Source organism: Aulonocara sp. 'chitande type north' Nkhata Bay, linkage group LG1 (assembly GCF_057382095.1).
Source record: "Aulonocara sp. 'chitande type north' Nkhata Bay isolate Kocher_YH1m ecotype deep benthic linkage group LG1, A_spYH_male_GT1.1, whole genome shotgun sequence".
Taxonomy (NCBI): domain Eukaryota; kingdom Metazoa; phylum Chordata; class Actinopteri; order Cichliformes; family Cichlidae; genus Aulonocara; species Aulonocara sp. 'chitande type north' Nkhata Bay.
This window is the reverse complement of record NC_141344.1, coordinates 37,982,358-38,005,917: the sequence shown is the minus strand read 5'-3', so window position 1 is coordinate 38,005,917 and position 23,560 is coordinate 37,982,358. Positions and strand designations below refer to the sequence as shown.

The following is a 23,560-nucleotide window of genomic DNA, read 5'->3' as shown; positions in this document are numbered from 1 at the left end:
GGAGTCTGTCTACGGCGGTGGCTTTCCTACAACTAGTTGTACATTTCTGTACAATACTGACTTATTAACCATGACACTATAACCTGAAAGCATATCCTATACCTTTACTATTCTGGCTTTAACTGTTCCACCGAAGCCTGAACTCATTCACCACCCTGCTGTGTCCGGTCACGTTAGCTTTGTATTTACTTTTTAGTTAGAATGAATTTAGGCTGATCTAGGAACTGAATTTTTATCTCAGTAAGAATATAGGTTCATTTTTTTTAAAATGTGAGTAAACCCAAAGTTTGATGGTGGTCCACAATTTTTCCCCTCCCTAACTGCATTGTCAGCCCTTCAACCATGAGGTAATTGACAGTCTATAAATTTGTTTATAATTACATCTGCTGCTGCCATGGAGGTTTGAGGCTCACAAAGAACAGTGAACACCCATAACAACCAAGAAAGAAATGGCCTTTGAGTTTCCACAGGCATTTCAGTGTGTCATCAAACATAAAGTGAGGCTCATTATTTTGGGGTAAATGTGGACACTCAGCAGCAGAATGATGCAAAGCTGCAACAGCTCTTCATACTCTAGCTTCCTCCAGAGGGCTGTGGGAGCGACGGGGTGGTGGTTGGAGACGCTCTGGGGCCACAGTGACTCGACCCTCTGATAGGCTCGCGTTGCCCATCTGGACGAGGTCACTGCAGTGACTGTGTCGTGTGTGTACGTGTGTGTACACTAGTGTGTATGTGTATATCAGTAGTGACAGGAAAGGGTTGAGGTGGATTTACGACATTTTTAGAATATTCAGCCTAGATTACAAAATGTTTGTGAGAGCTTAAATAATTTTATTATAATAATTTACAAAGGTAACCTGCTTTTTTAAGATGTTTTTTCTTTTAACATTTTAAAGTTGAACTGAACCAGTACTTCTTCTTCTTCTTTACACTGAAGATAGTTCTTAATGACATTGGCTGGGTGTTTGGGGTGGTTGTCCAGAATACATTTGGGGCCAATAAACAATCATTTATATTTCTGAAAGCGTTCTTTGTTTACAGCATTTTTCACACCTGCCTAAAACTTTTGCACAATACTGTATTTTTTTATATATATATCTGCTTGGAAACCAGCCTTTTTTCTGTTGATCAAACTGTAATTATTTAAAATTGTTTCACCTTCACAATGTGTGAGTTTCTCAGGACTGTCTTCTAAAACAAATAGTGTCAGGCTAGAGGAAGTCAGGGTGGATGGATGGCTCAGTAAAACAACTTCTATGACAGATGAAATCATAGTGTAAACTGTGCTTTTCTTGAGTTTTCCTGTGTATGTGTTGATCCATCATAACACAAAGACGTGAAACACTCGGTGTGGCTGGGTTCATCATGGCGGAGGGAAAAAGCATTGTGGTGGTTCTCTGAGCGTTTGTGCTGCAAGTAAATGTTTAAAATCAAACTTCAAAATTATAGGTACAAATGTGTGTGTGCTATGCATATTTTTTCATTCAGCGCAGGAACAGTTCACCTCTAATGTCAAGTCCTCCCATCAGCCATCTGGTCGTCTACCATCACACATGCACACAACACAACAGGACAGTCAATCACTGTCCAGCACAGCCTGTGGAGGTGTGCACACAGCCCTGACTCTCCTTGTTCAGTCCTTGCAGTCACCTAAGGGCGTATAAAGAAGCCTTTAAAACCATGTAGATGTTTGGTTTTGGTTTTTCAGATTTTATGTTCTGGACAAAGTTCAAACAGCAGGTTTTTATACCAGATACGTGTGTTTCTGCTATCTTTGTTTTTTTCGGGGGGAATGCACCCATGGTTTACACAAACCTTTCTTCAGACAGACAATAATACTGTTGTAAAGCTGAAAAACTAATGGGGCTGAGGAAAAACAGTCATTCTGAAGCAGGAGTATCTCAGGGATTTAAGAGCAGTGGACAATGTCATTACTCCGTCCTGTTCACATTTATTTTCATGAACACTGGAAGAAAAAGTGCCGCTACCATCTTCAGCAATGAGATATCAGTTTTAAATTGTTGTTTTACCTCCAGCTACTTCCTGAAGGGCAAAAATGATGCTGTGGTGTTAAAGTGGGAAATAGTGTCTTTGTGATTGAGACTGACAGCAGTTTGTCCTTAATCTACCAGAGAACAGTTTAAAATAAAGAGTGCAACAACCTTGACAGCTTATTAAAAGCGAAAGGAGAAAACTGACGCCTTTTAGAGAGAAGTCACCTTTCCACATCCAGCCGTGGGGAAATTCAGAGTATTCAGATTGGTTCTTTACAAGCAAAATTTACACCCGGACGTCTGTATTGTCATTTAACTTGCCTCCTGTTTGTTTGAGATTGTGGAGAAACTCTGGTGGCTTTGTGTGCATCAGAGCATAGACTGTATATAAAAATGAATGTAGTTACCATAGTGACAACCATTGATAGCTGACATTTTTAAACAGTTTTTCCTGGGCACTCACGGTCCTCCTGCCACATTCCCAACTGCCACTCAGACTCCACCGTCTCTCCGCTTGTCTGAACGTATCCAACCAATCTTAAAATATTTCATTGAGAGAATTAACCATATTCATTCAACTCCATTATCGTGGATGTTTTACAGTAAGATCCTTTTAACCCCCACCTAGCATAAGTAGAGTTCGGCTTATTTAGCTTTATTCATTTTTTTTTTTTTACAGTGATTACTAACATTGGAACAACAGAAAAGCTGCATTTTCAGAAAATTACAAGGCCGTATGTACTCTTTATACTGGATGCCCAAGATTTACATGAATATTTCTGGTGTTCAAAATATTTTTCAGACTCACCTATTCTTAATGTTCACAGCAACCACATAATTTAACATTTATTTTTGGGGACGGGCTCAAACTTTTTTTGTATGCAAAACAACAGCTTTGACAAATTAATCACTGCATTTCACAATGCATTGTGAACACAGTGTGAACTGGTTAAAATAGGCTCTGGGACTGAAAATACAATCATATGGAAACACTAAAAGAATACTGTGTTACCTCAGGCACACATCCAGACCCTGCTCCTGGTTCGTCGGCTCTCTGAAAGGATTTCAGAGTCCACGGATGTAGTCCCAACTCTGCCAACGTGAGCCCAAACTGCCCCACTAACCTCCTGAAAAGATTCAGTTCCTGGATCAAACCATAAAATTCTCCCTGCTGCTTTTTGAGGGCAAATCTTTCACAAGAACACAAAGCTTTCAGTGTGTATATACATTACATGACAAGTTCACATCTGAAAAATGTGAAATTTTTCACATTGTTTTTTCACACTGTGTGTGGAGGCCTGTACTCCAGATGAGCATTAGGAGGGTAAAAGGCTTCGTTTTTGTTTCTGGGTCAAATTTTTCACTACTCTTCAAAAGCCGTTGTTTTGACTTTATGGCAGAAAGTGTGTACAATGAGCTACTTTATGTACCCCTCTGTGCACCCAAACATTAGTAGCCATGGGGACCATTGGCATTTCAAACAGACTCACTACATGTGACGGGAAGGTTTATAACCCAACTTCTGACTTAAATACTTCTAAATCCTGTCTCAGTTAGGATTGGACAGGAGTGTGGACACATTTAGTGGTTGATAGGGTGCCTGGGTTGTCGACCCACAGTTTTCAGTTTTACATTATTATTGAACTTTGATTTTCATATTATTTATCAATTCTGTTCTTTTGGTTTCTGTCTGTGCTCCATAGTTGCTCGTTCTCCCCCGTCTGCTGTCTCCCCTTGTCAAGTCTAATTACCGATTACTTCCCCAAAAAGTAATCCCGTTACTTTACTGATTACTTATTTTCAAAAGTAATTAATTACTTAGTTACTTAGTTACTTTTTAAAAAAATTATTTACAACCTGAATAGGTGATAAAGCAATGGCTCTTTCAGCCCAATTCTACTTTTTCTGCATAATCCATCATACAAAATGTAATCAAATGGAAAAGTCTCTTTTTAAAACTTGTTTTATCAGTTTTAATCTTTTAACTTTATGCATCAAGCAAAAATTTAATTATATGCAACATTCTCTGACTGGAAGAAATTTGTTTAACATTTAAACTTATTTTCTGCACATTCCAGCACATAATATATATATATATATATATATATTTTGTGTTTACACTCACTCTTTCAAATAGATGCAAGTAAAACACAGCAGAAAATAAATAACATCAAAGACTAGTGGTCCTGTTGCTCTATTTTCACCTGTAAAGCAGGAGTGGCGTAGGCAGAGGTTTACCCTGGTGCAGGTGTGCCGCAGCGGTCAGTGGAAGAATCCGCGAGTTTCTCTGTGAGTTTCCCATTACGTGGTAGCTACTCGGTGCTTGCTTGGAAGTTTAGGGGTTTTTTTTCGCTGTAAAAAGAAGTTTTCTTCCCACGCACAGCGGACACTAATGTTTTTGTCACTTTTTATGGAATCAAACTCAAAGTAAGGTCAGTACTTCCACGCTTTAAACGCTGCACACTCATACTCTCTCCCGCACTCGATATATGATCCATTGTTGATCTGCACACAGCTGTTGTCACGAACGTCGCACTCGCTTATGTCACTGTCATGAGATGTTCTCGCAAAAAATTCACGGTTTTAGTAACGCAGTAACGCAGCGTTCCTACGGGAAAGTAACGGTAATCTAACTACAGTTTTTGCAATAGTAATCCCTTACTTTACTCGTTACCTGAAAAAGTAATCAGATTACAGTAACAAGTTACAAGTAACGCGTTACTGCCCATCTCTGCTCATGAGTAGTTCCCAAACTGCTCATTGTCAGTTTGATCTTAAAGACATTATTTATTCTAGGTTAAGCCCTAGAATAATGTGGTTCTCAAACAACAGTAGCATCAGTATACAGTGATGTACACGAGTTTGCTCCTGATGGCGGCTGATAACACTCACAACTAAAGTTTACATCCTCTCCATCCAATCTGCTTCCTATCAGATTAGTCAGAACCAATGCTGTGGTATTACTGAGCAAACCTGAACGTGCACAAAGTCATGTACGCAGCAAGGGAAAAAAGAAAAGAAAAGAAAAGAGAAAGGCGAGGAAATGTGAAAACAAATGATTCAGATGATTTCATTGATCATCAAACCCTGGCCTGGAACACAACTTGATTTAATGTGGCCAGAAAATGCCTCATCAGCAGAAATACACTTACTCCGTTTCCAGCAGTTGTCGTCGTTTATCTACAGTGACCTTTGACTTCCTCCGAAAATTAATCCTGTCTGCACACCAACACAAATACACACCCGGCACACAACTTCATATTTCAAAGACGTGCAATAACTGCTGTCCTCAAGCACCTACAAGGCTTTATCACAGAATCTGGGTCAAGTTAGAATATTCATTAGCTGTGGCCTTTCAACTCTGGCTGCAGGAAGAGGAGAAGCTCCAACCAAAACATTTTAGGCTGTAAGAGCGACACATTTACACAGAGCAACACAACAACCTGAGAAAAACACAACAGCTGTGTGAACTTGTCAGTGTCTTTTTTTGTTGTTGTGTAATTAATCTCTTGTGTGTCTCTTGGTGTGTATTTGTTTTATTTTTGTGCTTTATCGGATCATACAGTGAAGACAGACAGGAAAGCAGAGGGACGGGGGGGGGGGGGGGGGGCATGGGCCGCGGTCAGACTGATTTCCACTCGTAGCCTGTTGTTGACATTGTAGCTCTTTTTTGACCACTTTGTATTTACTTTGTATCTCCTGGTGGATTACTTGGGCTTCGTTTTAGCCAGTTGCATTTAACTTTATTGAAGTTGATTTGTCTCTTTGGCAGCATGGTGGTTAGCACTGTTGCTTCTCTGTGTTAGCCTTACCCAAGGTGTACCCTCCCTCTCACCCTGTGGTTGCTGTGATAGGCTCCAGATGACCCTGATGGGGATAAACTGATACCTCTTTTTGACGATTGGTGTATTTCTGTTGTCTTTCTGATTTTGTCAATTTTTGGATCATTTATTTCTTTTTGAACTATTTTGTGGGTCTTTTCGATTCGTGATGTTATTGGTACAATAACACTGTAGGGTCTTAAAACTTGCAATATATAGCACCTTGTTGTTGCTGTGAATTGATGACATATGTAATCAAACTAAAATTGAATTAAATGTGTATTTCAGAAGTTATTTTGTCCTCTCTAACTAACCTTTTTGAAGTCAAATCATTTTTTTCTGTCTTTGTGGATGATTTGTGCTACTCTGTAGCCATTTTCTAGCTTTCTCTGAGGATGATTAATGTTCATTTTCTTTTCCAAGACTCTTCAGTATGAACACTCTGGTGACAAAGTGTTGATTTTGGCCTGTTATCCAGCAGAATCTGGATCAGAAGGATTTAGTAAACATTAGGAATAACTAGGATAACGTACTTTCTAAGGCTTTAGGAGTACACTGGGCTCGATGTATTAGAGTTTCTGTCCAGCCCAGCCTGAGCTGTGGAAACAACAGGTTTGCAGCTGTCACAATTACACGAGTCTGGTTTGACAAATACATATAAACATCTGTCTGCAACACTGGTGCATGCTTGTGAAGAACAGCCAGTGATTCCCTCAGTGACTGGCATTCTCCACCTCTTCAGTCTGCTCAGACTGCTCCTCCCTCTTCCTCTTTCAGTCTTTTTGCAGTCTGTCACAGTGGATCACACACTGACACACTGACCCAAAACCTGCAGTTCACTGCTGAAATATTCAAAGCTTTACAGAGGAGAGGAGTCGACTCTGACTGCCTGTTAGCAGAAAGAAGACAGCCAGGGAATCATTATGGACAACATTAAGGTCACAGTCACGCTCTCTGTAAGCACGCGAGTACAAAAGCCAGCTGGCACAAAACCAATGCAAACCCCACAGCTGACACAATGTTAAACTTATTGTTGTGTTTAACTTACAGAGGAAGGTCTAAGAAATCATGAAGGAGTGAAAAACAGAATTAAAACCCTCTTTTGTTTTATTATCTGTCCCCCAGTGACCCCCTAAATGTGTCATTTTGCCTGAGTAACCCTCCAAAATATTATTTGATATCATCCAGGACACAAAAATGACTTTAAAAATGTTGTTTTCCAGAAGAAAAGATGGCAAATTTTCTTCTGAAGGTCGACTATAACTAAACAAAGGATTATCTACTTTTGATTGGTGTGCTGCAGAATGATGTAACAACAAGAACAACTTGAAACCTGTAAGTGACAACCACACCTTTCCAGAATTATTATAGATTTTGTCAAATAGACGTTTTTCTTTGTGTTTTACCGGCAGTCCTTCAGAGGCTGAGGCGGACAGGAATAATATGTGAGCTTTGGAAAAATAAAGCAAACAAAAAGCATTAAAATAAACAGTTAAATGAATCTAATCAAACATAGAGTATGCACTCAGTACTGGCGTGTTTCTGTCATCTCGCTCTCCTCCATAATTCATCTGTAGAGCTGAGCAGAAAGCGGCGACATAAGGAAACACATGAGGGACGTAGAAGCTTCTTCCAGCTGGATGCCCCAGTGGACAGACGAGGTTTTAAGAAGAAAAGCTGGCGACAGAGTGAGAGGATCCCTCAGGGCTATGATGGATGAAGCAGGGAAACATTTGCTCACAATGAGCTGAGGCTCAAAACTGCAGGAGAAAAATATTTTTAAAAATGCTCTGACAACAATCTACTCAACCAGAAGCCTCATAAGCAAGAGTAGCTTTACTAACAACACAAACAAGAATACTTTGATTCTATTCCCACCAGTCAATGCGTTCATTTCACTGGATATTTTTTGAGCTGGACTGTGATGAAGTTTGGTCTAAAACCAACATTTGACTGAAAGTCTCTGGCCACAAACAACACATTCCAGAACATTCCAGCGCATCTCTTACCCTGCAAAGCATCACCGATGATGCTTTATCGGTGACTGTAACCCCTCAGTGATCTCTTAAGTCATATTCACTCATTTTAACTGTTCAGATCTGTATTAGCAAGATTTCTATTTATGTTCAAAACCTGCACATTCAAAATGCATCACAAACCTGTGTTTGTAGCCTCATGTGGCTTCAATGAAGCTGACAGATGACCAAAAGGAAAGTCAATAATATTTCTGAATTAGTTAGGAAACTGGCAAGACCGCAAACATACTGATATTAATTCTCTCTCTTTATTGTCCTTCTGGCTCCGTCATGAAGCCAGGAGACATCTCTGCTTTTCGCGGATGGTGTGGTTCTGTTGGCTTCATCGGGTGATGGCCTCCAGCTCGCACTGGAACGGTTCGCAGCCGAGTGTGAAGCGGTGGGAATGAGAATCGGCACCTCCAAATCTGAGGCCACGGTCTTCAGCCAGAAAAGTGCCCACTCCAGGTCGGGACGAGTTCCTGCCCCAAGTGGAGGAGTTTAAGTATCTCGGGGTCTTGTTCACGAGCGACAGGAGAAGGGAGCGTGAGATCGACAGACAGATTGGTGCTGCTGCTGCTGCTGTGATGCAGATGCCGTTGTCATGAAGAGCTGAGTGTAAAAGCGAAGCTCTCAATTTACTGGTCAATCCCTAACCTCACCTATGGTCATGAGCTGTGGGTGGTGACTGAAAGAATGAGATCACGGATTCAAGTGGCAGAAATGGGCTTCCTCCGAAGGGTGGCTGACCTCTCCCTTAGAGATAGGGTGAGGAGTTCAGCCATCCAGGAGGGGCTCAGAGTAGACCACTGCTCCTCCACATTGAGCCTCCTGAGCGAGGTGTTCTGGGCATGTCCCACGCCTTGGTGTTCCCCAGATAAGCTGGAGGAGGTGGCTGGGGAGTGGGAGGTCTGGGCTTCTCAGCTTGGGCTGCTGCCCCCGCGACCCGGCCCCAGATAAGCGGAAGAAGATGGGTGGATGGATGGATGGATGGATGGATGGATGGGTGGATGGATGGATGGATAGCTCTGTCATGGTCTTCAACCTGCCTCACCCATGTTGCCCCTGACACATACTTTACTGTCATTTATTAGCAGCGAAGTATTAGATTCTTAAATATGTGATTAAAGCAACAAGATTTCTAAACATTTACTCATCAACCACTTCATTGGGTACATCTTGCCAGTACTGGGTTTCTCCTTTCTACCATTAGAACAACCATTATGCTTCCTGGCATTGATTCAACAAGGTGCTGGAGAAAATCTCTAGAGATCAGCATGATAACACAATGGCTTCGTGTTGTTTAGACCACATTATTAAAACCTGCCATCCAAATATCACATCAGAAATCAAGGCTCATCAGCACAGGTATCATTGTTCTTCCAATCTTTCACGTGAATTGTTCCCGTTCTTTGCTGACAGGTTTGGCACCCAGTGTGGTCTTCTGCTGCTGCAGCCCATCTGCTTCAGTGTTCAGTGTGTTGTTCATTCAGAGACGGTTGTTTGACTTACTGCTGCCTTCCAATCAACTCAAAGCAATCTAACAATGTCTCTGTCCTGTTTTATGGACAGAAATTTTCAGTCAGAGAAGTGCTGCTCATTGGCCATTTTCTTTTTTCAGACCATTCTCTTATTGTTTGGGAAGAATTACCTTGTGAAGTAGCCAATGAGGCTTTATAATAATGTCTTCACCGGCACCCTGTTAAATCCTTCTTGAATAATCAGGTCCAGTTTTATCTTAATGACCTTACAGTACCATATCATGTCGATAGAGCACTTCCCTCTCAGACTATGGGCTTACCGGTGCTAATAGCATATTTAAAATTAGAATGGGAGGCAGAGCCTTCAGTTTTCCAGCCTTCCAGTTTGGATTCAGGAGAAAGACACTATCTCTACTTTTAAGTGCAGAGAGTGTTTCTTCTTCACTCACCTCTTTCCACTACTATGGGTTTATACACCACTTTGCATTTAATCATTAGTTATTATTAACCTCTGTCTCTCTTCCACAGCATGCCTTTTGTCTCCCTCCTCTAACCTCTAACCAATTGCAGCAGATGGCCCCACCCCTCCTTGACTCTGGCTCTTTCCCCTGGAGGTTTTTTCCTGTTAAAAGGGAGTTTTTCCTTCCCATTGTCACCGAGTGTTTACTCAGAAGCTCATCTGATTTTGGGGGGAAGGGGGGGGGGGGGGGGGGGGGGGTTCTGTACCTTTTTTAGCCTTTTTAGAATATAAAGTAGTGACTGTTGTGGTGATTTGGTGCTACATAAATAGTTATTTAGGGATAGGCAAAAACACAGTTACCAATGTTTTTGCTGCCTCAATTGTTTGCCTTGTTTTTTGATAAAATAAAGACAGCTAGATAATAAACAAATATATTTTCATTTCATTATATTTTGTGAAAATTGTACACAAGAAAGCATCTTATAAGTGTATGAGGGAGTTTTGAAAATGCTATTTTCTTCGTCATCAAAGTGGGTTTTGTGGGTGTAAAGTAAAAATAACTTTGTCTACAGGAAAACTCCGCAGGGCACCTTCAAAACACGATCTTAACCAGACTGTGTTTGAGACAATTTAATAACCTAAAGAAAACCTGTAAGCTGTAAGCTGACATGTCAGGTCACTGTGTCAGCTTACAGTTGACTAGCTGACAGTTCGTCTTCCTCCAAAATATATCTGACATAAATATATCTGACACACAAAAAAGTCAAATTTACCCCTCCAGGCTGCAGCAGGTACAACCTGTGCTGTCAAACACCGCAGTCAGAGCTGCTACGCCGTGTCTGAAATCTGTTTTAAAGCTCTGAAGGATGTAAAACACGGCAGGCTGACACACCAAAGATGAAGGGAATCTGTTTCTGTCTCTCTCAACAGAGATTGCAGCTCCTGCATCATATAATTGTTCAGAGCGAGTGGCTCCTCGTACCAATTATAGCGCATTAGCAGCAGCCACCAAAGTCATTTCACCGCCACTCATCAGGGAGCTCACAACAAAAAGAAAGAAGAAGAAACACCCTTTCTTTCGCTGCCTTCAGTCGCCCGCAGCATCAAATGAAATGAGGGTTTAAGATGGTGGTGATAAAATGTGATTTAAGGATTAGAGATGTGTGTGAACTTTCAGTGACTTGCTTAAAAATGACAAGAGGAAGTAAAGCTTCCGCCAAAATATCTCCTGAAATGAAACAAACAAAGATGATTAAAATAAAACCACCTCATGTTGAAAAAAAGGATAAATCAGTCTGCGAAGGATATTAATGACTCATGCAGCCATATTTTTAACATGAGTTTTCATATTTTACCTGCCAACACTGAGCAGGGAGGCAGTACCCACAACACTATGATAACATGTATGTCTGTGGATTTAAAGTTCATTTTAGATGACATGAAAGATAAAGAGCCATGTCCTTTGTAGTTTTCAAAGTGCATCTCAACAGCAGAATCGCTGCTGACTGAAAGCAGAAAAGTCCAAATTAAAGCAGCAGAGCACAAATCCAGAAGTTTCTCCCTGTCGTGGGTTAAACACTTCCCAGAATTCAACTCAGATCATGGATGTGCAGTGCTACACACCCAAGTCTTTCCCAATCCACTTCCTGTTATGCACTGTTTGTCTCTAAGTTCAAAGCGAGGCTGATGGCGTCACTATGACATCATCAACGGCCCAGATTTACTTCACATAATTTAATTAAACGCAAATGTTTCTTAAATTTGCACCACAGACTCTCCACTGTGACGTGTCCTCAGTCATTATCCAAGGTTAAATTGGGACAGTTTGTTGTAAAACCTTTATTTCTGTAAGCAGCAGGTCTGTGTAGCAGTTGCTTACAGGACCCACATAAAGCTTAACTACTCTTTTGTTTTAGTAATGTCGGTCAGCAAAGAAAAGGCAACACATTAACGTTGTCTGACAAGCAGCCAAAAAGTGCGTTCTGGAAAATATCAGGCTCAAGTGCTGAAAACTGCAGCTCCTTGAATGGGAGCATGACATTACCCGCTGGTTTCTGAAGCCTCAGTCTGAGTGTTTTTTTTTTTAAATTTATTCATTTTTATTTCATAAATTGTACACATGCAACGTGCAGACATTCTGTCAATTAACGCTAAATTTAAAAAAATACAAAAGCAAGTCATGTTATCTGTTAGATAATATTAATATAAATGTTCTAAAAGGTACCAATAACACAAACAGGTCCAACACCCACCTGCTGTAATGTCAATCACAGGAACCACACGTCTCACTTCACTAAGATGATTGTGAGGAACTGAAGTGAGAAGCTTTCCTTAGAAGCACAAACCGCTTTCTGTACCAGGCTGTCAACACGACTTTTAAGTTTGAGGTAACAAGGATTCATGGCAGTGACTCACTTTTCTGGTCAGAGTCAAGCATCCAAATGTGTTGCCACGGTCGACTGTGTTACCTGAAAATATCTTGTAACCCACCAAAACTTTTTAAAATTACATTTCTAATTAACAAAAGAGACTTCTGGTTCCAAATATTTTCACTGCTGCTGATTCACTTGATGTTAATTTTCCATCAACAGTTTTCATTTGGCACCTGATAACAAACACCTACTGACCAGTCACCACACAGAGAAATAAAACAGATAAAACACACAACTTCAGTAAATGATAATCATAACTTCATTTTCTATTTGTGTACCACCTTTTTGTCATGGATTGGGGCAGATTTAGCCAGTAGTGTTGGGAAAATTGTAAAAATTGGAATTATGAATGCACAAAAGTACCATTTAGATCCAAACACACTGCCAAGCAGTAAAAGCATACCTGGATAATAATACATACAGTGTAACACAATGAGCCATGGATTGGCCTCCTGAGAACTTGGACTTCAACATTATTCAAGCAGTTTGAGATCAACGTGACAGAGAACAGGACCAAATGCAGCCATCGTCCAGCTTTGGTGTTTTAACCTCCTAAGACCCGAACTCTTCCATGGCATGCATTTTTAATTTCTCTTTGATATTTGGGCATGTTGGGACCTGATGAATGTAAAAACAAAGAATTGCCAGATTTTTTTTTTTTACCTGATTTTTGTTTCTGACAAGAATGAGATGCACATATGAGGATATTTGTTTAAAATGTCAATAGAACAGTGTCAGTATAGTGTCGTCGTAAGGGGATATCAGGCCCTTGTAGAGCAAAATTTTGTATTTTGGTTTAGACAACCCAAAATGTGATGTCCACATATGTGGACGCCAGGTCCTAGGAGGTTAAATGTCTTTGAAGAAGACCCGAGAGTTCAGATTGTGTTGAAGAATAAAGGTGGTCACACCAAATATTGACTTTCAAGCTATTCGGAAATGTAAAAATTCTGTTTTTGCCTTATATAATGGATTTCCCTTTACGTTTGCACGTTTCAATAAATTGCAGCACATATTTCTCATTTTCCCAGGATTATATAAAGCAATATGGGGTTGCTCAAAACATTAGTAAAGTACAATAGTTTGGCAACATAATTTGTGATCAGTTAACGTGCCCACATACACTCTAAAGTTCCCTGAGCTGAAGATGTACAAAGTCTATAAATGACAAAAGTATAATGAGTGTACAAACACACTCACAGGCCCACATAGCTTGTGGTAGTTGTTTCCTGTTTAACCGCAGTAACGTTCACTGCCACCTCACACAGCCTCACATGAAAGAGCAGCGGCTTATCACCAGCAGCCAAACACAACTGACACTCTGCTGTTGCAACTGAAGCTGCTCCGACGCAGGTACACAACCCAGGCGAGTGCCACCAATCAACCAAAGCAGCCGTCACACATGATTAGAAAGTTGTCTGTGGTCGCTTATAGTCACAGCTCTGCTTCATTCGACATGCTTGTTACCTGACTAAAACATCTTAAACAGTCTCAGTACAGAATAGTCGGAACAATTCATTCAAAATCAGGAAATCGTTCAGCAGTTTTGCACTAACAGAGGGAAGTTTTGGTGTTCATGTAGTTCGAGGACTTTGTATATGGGGCTGAGCTAAAAATCACTCAGACATGAGACGCTCTTCTTTCATCTAGCAGCTGTTTAACACGTCTCAAAAATAAAACCTGTTTAATTTTTCATAAAAGTCACAAAGGCAGTCGTCTCAGTTCGTGCAATATTTTCAGCATTGATGTAATCGGGGGTCAGAGACATAAGGGAAAGCTATTGTTTACAATAGATTTATGGCATGGCAACCATTATTAATCATTTTATTTTCCTACGGCATATTTTTTTTATTTATTGTGCACATCTGAACACTGCGTAACACATGCCATCACTAGAAAGAGCCTGGCACTACATATCTGCTAAACTTCCACATTTGGAGTCTTGGAATGTTCGGAATACTCTCATGAAGGCAGCGCTGATGCTGACAAACAGAGACGTGTGTGAGTGCAGTAGACTGGTGTAGGACATCATTTGGAATCAGCATATTTGTTCTAAGTATTGAGACTAATTCTGTGTGAATGGATTAAATAATTAAGGGAATGATGACTGTATTAGAAGCATTTTACAAGATAGTTGTACACACTAGATTATAGCCTGGAACGTCATGGTGGGTGCCGTCTATGTTAAAATATATTCCAGCTATTCCGAGCTGACATTATAAGCAAGGCATGTTTACGAAGGAGAAAGCGAGGGTCTGTGACACCATGCATGCACAGACCCTCGGTTTCTTGGGTAAGACACTGAACCCCAAAGGAGGAGTGTGAGCACATGCAGTATAGTTAGAAAGTGCTTAGAATACAGTGCTGTATGAGTTTGTGTGTGAATGGGCCATTGCAGCTTGTAAAAAATAAATCCTCCAAGTTTCTACTTACGCTGCACACTCATTGGCCAATAACATTTTTGCTTAATTTTTTAACTTTATGAGTTTAAGCCTTTATTTTTTCTTTATTGATTTTTGGAAAGACCGTAGAGAGAGAGAATGAGGGGGAATGACAAACAGGAAGTGTTTTGCGGTGGGCTCAGTTCAACGCCACTGCAGCCTTTCAATTCAAATCAATTATATGTATACAGTTGCCTGAAGGTGCTTCATATTGTAAATGGAAGTACAATAATACAAAGAAAACTAACAACCCCCCCCCCAAAAAAAAAAAAAAAGTCAGATGACCCCCATGTGCAAGCACTTTGGTGACAGCGGGAAGGAAAAGCTCACTTTTAACAGGAAGAAGCCTCCGACAGAACCAGGCTCAGGGAGGCACAGTCAGGTGCCGAGATCGGTTGAGTTAGCTGTTTAAACATAGGGGAACTAGAGCGGCAACTTTAGTGGTACTGATTCAAGTACAATGGGTGCCATAATTTACACTTCAAGGTAGCAACCCATAAATTTATGGGAAAAAAAATGTGTTCAATAAAACCATAATGTATGGTAGAAGGGGCCATTTTTCTATTCTACCCGATGATACAGACCTATTTGGACACCAGGAGCCGCCTCTTGGAACTATTTGAGGTTTGAGCTGCTTGAATAATAAGATGTGATTCACTGATATCAGTTGCTAGATAAATGTTCAAAAATTGTGTGATGTAGGCAACAGTGGCCCTTAGATTTCAAACATATTAAAACCTACACGAACACCAGCAAATAGAAAAATGCTATGAAAAGACACACTGAAGAAAACCAAACAGAAAACTGAATACAACACAACAGTGGAAAAACAAAACACTGTGGAACTGATGTGGGGGAGACATTAGCATGGCAACAGAACCCAAAACATGTGAAGAACCCTTAAAAGAAGTGGAGGATCTTTGAGGCCCACCATTGGAAAAAGTTGAAACATATCAATTGGTTTTTCAATAAAGATTTCCTCTTTTGTCATCCTGACACAAAGGGGGAAATATTGACACATTAGTTGGCTGAACAGTAATGCTTAGATGTGCTTTTTCTGGTTGTTAGACAAAAAAAAATAGTGTGTCAAAACCTTTTGATATGTGTGAGGTATTGATGCACACCTGCTAGAAGACACATTCATTTTTAGCTTGTATCTGTCCAGAACTGATGACACAAAAATACAGCATAACATACCTACAGAGCCTCTTGGTCTCCTCAACTCACACACCATAACCACCTCCTCCCATGCTTATTAAATATATTAAATAGATGGTTTCATTCTGAGAGAGAAGCATGCTGCTCAGCCTTCTGTGCCCGTCTCCAAGCTCACATATGCACACACACATACATACGATATCCCACTCATGCCTTCAAGGCCCCCATATGTACCTGATAGATGATCTGATTGAAAGCTGTTCAGACATAAGCAGAGAGCCCTACACATGACAAACATGACAGTATGGAGCCTATGCAGCTTCAGTGACTGATTTAGAAGGTCAGATAATATATGGCTGTCGCTTTAATGCTCTCTTGACTATAAATAGACACATTTTGTATGTTAAATCTATATATTCGAATAATCGATTTGATAATGGATGTAAGGGTCACCAAAGCTTTGCAGGAGAATATCCTCAGTTCAAATGCTACTGGATCTGCACAAGGAGAATTCATGGTAATTAGACTTGACATATTTAGTTGGTTATTGTGTTTGGAACTCAGTGGGTATATAGCAGGGGTGGGCAATTCCAGGCCCCGAGGGCCGGTGCCCCTGCAGGTTTTAGATGTGTCCTTGAACCAACACAGCTGATTTAAATGGCTAAATTAACTCCTCAACATGTCCTGAAGTTCTCCAGAGGCCTGGTAATGAACTAATCATGTGATTCAGGTGTGTTGACCCAAGGTGAGATGTAAAACCTGCAGGCCCTCAGGGCCTGGCATTGCCCACCCCTGGTATAAAGGCAATCTGTACACTATTGTTAGATCAAATTAGACAAAAATCCTTCCACCTTTTGAAACTGAAGTGATATATTGGCATATGGCCCGAGTGTTGCTATGCCACGGTGGCTTAGAAGTTAGTCCTGGTCTAAAGCAGACCCTTAAGGCCTTAACATACCGGACACGTAAAATTTCTTAATGCAGCTGTTAACACAACCTGCAAAAAAACAGGATACATTTTCAGCATATATTTGTTCAGATGAATGTAGCTAAATCCAGTGGAGTGGTTTGGTTTAAACTAGATTAAAACCAACAATGGACTTAAAAAATTATATATTTAAAAATAAAATAATTAAACATACTAACCGAAAATGGATTTAGCTACATTCTTGACCGTGTTTCCTGAATGCAGTAGCTAGCGATCTGATTGGAGACCAAAAACGGCCAATCAGAATTTTTGCATCCAAGTCTGTGATTGTTTGGTTTTGTGGCACACTTACAACGGTGTACAGAGAGTTGAGCGTGCACGGAGCAGAGATGTTGTGAGCGAGCGACACAGTGAGAGCAGGTCTGCAGATGTCTGTGAGCACACAGAGCAAAGATCTGAGCAAGAGGTGCTATTATAGTGTGTGTATGTGGATAATAGCAAACACTGAAATCTATTTCTTGCACGCAGCAATGAAATTTGTTCTCAAATTAAACGTTTCTTCTTTCAAAATAATTTTCTCCTCAAAATGCAACATTTGTACTTGCAAATTTTTTTTACAGAACAGAGGCACAAAAATGACGCCATAAACTTCAACTTTTTTTTTCACAGTGTGTTTTCTATGGATGAATTTTTCACAAAATTCTCTGAGTGTAGAGGCGTTAACAGGCGATACTCCTTGTTACATCCCCCAGGAGGATGTCTCTTCTCCCTATTAACCCTTTGTTTTGTCCAGGCTCCACCTCCTCTGTCCTGATTGGATGTTGCGCAGAGTCCGGCTAATTGGTAATCAGCAGAGCACTACTTAAGGCCTGTGGAGCTGTGCTTCTGTGCCCTCTGGCCATTTTGGTTGCCATACTTGTCCAGGCTTGCATGCCTTTGTATTTTGTGTGAGCATTGTTGTTTCATGTTCAGACTGCTTGTAGGGGAGAGCTGCCTTTTGTTTTGACACCCTGTTTTCTCCTGTTTATGTGTTGTTAGGTAGGTTATGGTTATAGGTTGTATATTTTGTTTCTTTGGAGTTAGGTAAGTTTCTTTTATTTCTACGTCAGGGATGTTTTGTTTGTTATGTTGGCCTTGGCTCTCCCTGAACCCACCTCGGTCTGAACCCACATCCCATCACCAGTATTAAATAAACCTTTTAGAATTACCATCTTGGCTCCTCCTTTTCTATCCACATTTATGTTCGTCCCTTCAACCCCCTAGACTAGCCAGGGGATGTAACATAAATTGGCGGCTCGTCCGGGATAAAAGTCCTGGTTAATCCATTTGTGGATGGTGAAGGTTTGGAGTTTGTTTCTGCTGATGTATTTGGCAGAGGTAGTTAGTATGGCAACTGGTGTTTTCACTTTGAGTGCATTTTTGAGTAATCCTTCTTGGGAGGAGCTAAATGTATGTAGAAAACATGATTTGTTTGCTATAGCAGCACACTTTGAGTTAAATGTATCAAGGCAAATGGTGAAAGAGGACTTGAAAACTGCTGTTTCAAACAAACTTGTAGAAGAAGGCCTGCTTCCTGTTTCTAAATCACCTCGTTTGCCAGTTCCTCTTGACAGGTCCCCTAATGAAGGAGTGAAGCCTGCTGTGTTAAAGGAAGAAGGGCAAAACCCTGCTGCTGGGGAGCAACAAACGGTGGAAAAGTTAAGCACTAATGGCTCACCTTCTTTTGCTACTCCATCTTCTCCTCGTTCAAGACAAGAAGTATTACTCAAGGTACGTTTGGCTAAATTACAATTGGAGGCTCAGGATAAAGCCCAAGCTCGTCAGGCAGAGTTGGAACTTTGCAGGTTGGAGTTGGAAACAGAGACAGAAAAGGTGTTAAAGCTGAAAAGGTTGGAGCTGGAGTTGCAGATTGAAAGGGAGGTCAGACTGCGTTAGTTGGAGTTACAGGCACAGACTTCAGGAAGTACTACTCAACCTAGTTCTGCAAATTCATCTGTTGATGAAACAACCTCCTCCCATGTAAACCCAGGTGGTTTCAATGTGAGTAAAAACATTGTGTTGGTACCTCCATTTCGTGAATCAGAAGTTGATACATATTTCAATGTGTTTGAACGTGTTGCGGCGTCATTGCACTGGCCGAGAGAAGTTTGGCCATTGCTTCTTCAGTGCAAATTGGTAGGCAAAGCACAAGAAGTCTGTTCTGCTTTGTCTTTGGAAGAAAGTTTGAAATATGATGTAGTGAAGTCTGCTATCCTTGCTGCTTATGAACTTGTTCCCGAAGCGTATAGGCAACGCTTTCGCAATCACAAAAGAACAGCAAATCAGACTTTTGTAGAGTTTGCTCGTGAAAAAGCTACTCTTTTTGATAGATGGATAACAGCAAGTAAAGTTCCTGACTACAACTCCTTACGTGAACTGATACTGCTGGAAGAGTTCAAAAATGGCCTGCCAGAACGCATTGTTGTACACCTTAATGAACAGAAGGTTTCCACTTTGAAAGAAGCAGCTGTGATAGCTCATGAATTTGTGCTGACTCATAAAACTGTTTTTGTGCAGAAACGTGAAGTTACCACCAGAGAACCTCCCCCACGAAAGGATCCTTCAAGCCCACGACAGACTTTTGCTCCAAGGACTGAAAGGGAATGTTTCTATTGTCATAAACTTGGTCATGTTGTTGTTGAATGTCCCGCTTTGAAGCGCAAGAACCAGTCACCAAAAGGAGTAGGCTTAATTAAAACCATCTGTGCTGAGAGAAGGGATCAAAGTGAAGGAGTTGATCCCTGCTTCAAACCCTTCCTCTTAGATGGCACTGTGTCATTGACTGGGAAGCCTGAGGATGAAAAACCCATTCGAATACTCAGAGATACGGGAGGGTCACGATCTGTGATTTTCTGATGTATTACCCCTGAGTGACCATTCCTCTTGTCATGGTAGTATTCTGATTCAAGGAGTTGAAATGGGCTATGTTGAAGCTCCTTTGCATTATGTACACCAAATCAAAGTTGGTTAATGGCATCTTCTCTGTGGCAGTACGCCCCTCATTGCCCATAAAAGGGGTGCAGTTTATTTTGGGAAATGATATTGCTGGTGGAAAAGTGCAACCTGTTCCCGAAGTAACAAATGATCTAGAATCAAACTTGAAGAGCAACGACCTAGCAACATGTTTTCCATCTGTTTTTCCTGCTTGTGTTCTCACCGGGGCTCAAGCAAGACATAAAGCTGCAGAAATTGATTTGTCAGACTCTTCGTTGGCTCAGGCTCTGGCTACAGATGATTTGCAAACCCTGATTGATCTTAAAAGTGGTTCAAAGGATACTACTGAGAAGTGGAAGGATCTCCATCTCCCACAGTTAGACTTGCCAGTCACACGTGAAAGCCTTGTTGCTGCTCAGAAGTCTGATCCCTCATTGACTAAATGCTTTACTTCTCTTTCTGAAACAGGAAATAAAAAGGCTTCTTTCTTGGAAGATGGGGTCTTGATGCGCAAGTGGACTGCCCACCCAAGTTTAACAGCGGACGTAGAGGGAAGCTGTTCTGATGACTGTGACTGGAGCACTACTTATCAGATTGTTGTGCCTCTTGAGTATCGTCACTACGTAGTCTCCCTTGCACATGAGCACCCCCTGTCTGGTCATTTGGGAGTTACAAAAACGTACAACAAGATACTCAACCATTTCTTTTGGCCAGGATTGAAGGCTGATGTAGTTGAGTTTTGCCGCACTTGTAAAACATGTCAGATTGCAGGAAAGCCAAACCAGACAGTTCCTATAGCTCCTCTTCATCCTATACCAGTACTTGGTGAACCTTTTGAACGGGTCATTGTGGACTGTGTTGGTCCATTGCCCAAGACAAAGAATGGTAATCAGTTTTTACTGACTGCAATGTGTACTTCGACTCGTTTTCCAGAAGCTGTCCCACTCAGGAGAATAACTGCACCTTTGGTGATTAAAGTTTTGACAAAGTTCTTCACTACTTTTGGTTTACCAAAAGTAGTCCAGACAGACCAAGGAACTAACTTTCTGTCTAAACTTTTCAAGCAGGTCATGCAGACTCTGGGGATTAAGCATGTTGTGTCAAGTGCATACCATCCTGAGTCTCAAGGAGCATTAGAGCGCTGGCATCAGACACTCAAGGCAACTTTGCAGAAATACTGCTTGGATACTGGAAAAGAGTGGGATGAGGGAGTACCCCTGATGGTGTTTGCCATGCGTGAAGCTAAGCAAGAGTCCCTTGGGTTTAGCCCAAATGAACTAGTGTTTGGTCATTCTGTTCGGGGACCTTTGAAGTTGTTGAAAGAACAGTTCTTGTCAACAGATCATGTTGTGAAAACTAATGTTTTGGATTATGTTTCACAGTTCAGAGAGCGCCTCCATAAGGCCAGGTTGGCAGCTGCAGAAGCCCTCTCCTCTGCTCAGGGGAAGATGAAGAGTTGGTATGATAAGAAAGCCGTTCCTCGATCTTTCAATCCAGGTGACAAGGTTTTGGTTCTTCTACCAACTGCTAGCTCTGCATTGTCTGCCCGCTTCTGTGGACCATATCAGGTGGATAAGAAAGTAAATGACACTGACTATGTGATTAAAACACCAGATAGGAAGCGTAAAACACGCTTGTGCCATCTCAATATGCTCAAATCCTTTCATTCTAGAGCTGACTCTTTCTGTGGCACTGCAGATAAGCCTGTGGCATCTCCGTCAGAGCAAGTCTCATCTCCAGAAACTCTCTTGTTGAACTCTTCCTCAGGATTGAGGTCAAGTTTAGATGAAGACGGGCTCAAACTTTGTGATGCCAGCTACCAGAATGCCAGAATGCTTAATTCTGAGGTACTGTCCCAGTTGTCTATATATCTGTCCCACTTGACCTGTGAGCAACAGTTGGACATTGAAAGGTTCGTCAACATTCATTTAACACTCTTTGGGGACATGCCTTCCCGTACTACTGTAATAGAGCACGACATTGATGTTGGGAATGCAGTGCCTATTAAGCAGCATGCTTACCGTGTGAATATGGCGAAAAGGGAAATGATGAACACAGAAGTAGACTACCTTCTGAAGCATGGATTGGCTATCCCAAGCTATAGTCCATGGAGTTCTCCGTGCCTAGTTATGCCAAAATCAGATGGAACACCTCGCTTTTGCACAGATTTCCGCAAGGTAAATGCAGTAACAGCACCTGATTCCTTCCCACTGCCCCGTATTGAGGACTGTTGACAGCGTCGGATCTGCTGCTTATGTGAGTAAGCTTGATCTTCTTAAAGGTTATTGGCAAGTACCTCTGACAGAAAGAGCATCAGAAATCTCAGCTTTCGTAACACCTGATCACTTTTTACAATATACAGTCATGGCATTTGGAATGAGAAATGCTCCTGCTACCTTTCAGAGGTTAATGTCAACTGTATTATCTGGTGTGGCGAACTGTAATGTTTATCTTGATGATGTGGTCATCTATTCTTCCAACTGGTCAGAGCATGTCGACACTTTAACCACTGTGTTCAAGCGTTTAGCTGATGCTTCCTTGACCCTCAACTTGGCTAAATGCGAGTTTGGTAAGGCTACAGTGACCTACCTTGGAAAGGAAGTTGGGCAGGGCAAGGTTCGCCCTATCAGTGCAAAGGTTAATGCCATTCTTAACTTTCCTGTGCCAACAACATGCCGTGAGCTGCGTAGATTTCTGGGGATGGTTGGTTACTACAGGTGTTTCTGTAGGAATTTTTCTGAAGTCGTAACACCACTGACAAACCTGTGCAGCCCGAAGGTACCATTCATTTGGAGTCCTGAGTGTCAACATGCTTTTGAATGTGCAAAAGGTCTTCTGTCGAGTTCACCTGTTCTTGTTGCTCCAGACTTTTCGAAACCTTTCAAGCTTGAAGTATGTCTTTATCCTGTCTTCCTTCTCTCACCCCAACCAATCACGGCAGATGGCCCCGCCCCTCTCTGAGCCTGGTTCTGCTGGAAGTTTCTTCCTGTTAAAAGGGAGTTTTTCCTTCCCACTGTCACCAAAGTGCTTGCTCATAGGGGGTCATATGATTGTTGGGTTTTTTTCTGTATGTATTATTGTAGGGTCTACCTTACAATATAAAGTGCCTTGAGGCAACTGTTGTTGTGATTTGGCGCTGCATAAACAAAATTGAATTGAATTGAAACGATCAAAAGAGCTGAGGGCTGTTTTCCCAAAAATTTCTATGCAAGCTGTGCAAGAGTCGGCCCCTGCCAGAGAAAAGCTACAAGCTTTAGGCACTTTGTCTTCACCTTTTATACCCAGAAGCCATTTCAGTCTTTTCTGTACAAATTATTCTCACAACCACATTTATAATCAGATTATAGTTTAGAGTTATAATGCTAGCACAACAATCAGACTACACTGCAACAGCTCAGAAGGATGTAGTAACAGTTTCTAAGTTCTTGTATAAGTCAAATAAAACTGAAATTCCGTGTGGATGTGTGTGTGATGATCTATTTGAAGTCAGACGGGAAAGTCGCTCTTTGTAGCAAACTCTGCGTTTCGTTACCGGCAATCAGCAGGAGGTGTATTTTAGATCAGCGTCTCCACCACTTCTCCACCAGTCCGTCACGCCAAGTCACCATTATTGTAAATACACAATAAACCAATGAAAAGCAATTCCTGCCTCCGCACTGTATTTTGCATTTGAGTCCACGTTCTCTCTCTCTGGCCACCCAGCACTAACAGTACGGACTGGCCACTATGGACCCAGCAGACACAATCCCGAACGCACTCACCAAACAGGGCACTGTAATAGGCCAACAAGAGTGAACGTTACAGTTAATCAATGTAAACTCATTAGTGATAAGCAAGGGGAAACCCTAGCCAGCTGC

General features: G+C 41.3%; 1 protein-coding gene across 1 annotated transcript in view; it reads right to left on the bottom strand.

The window, feature by feature from the left end:
• Positions 1 to 23,560, bottom strand: part of LOC147339514 (nuclear receptor ROR-alpha A-like) — a 181,428-nt gene that overhangs the window by 66,100 nt on the left and 91,768 nt on the right. The window lies entirely within an intron of this gene.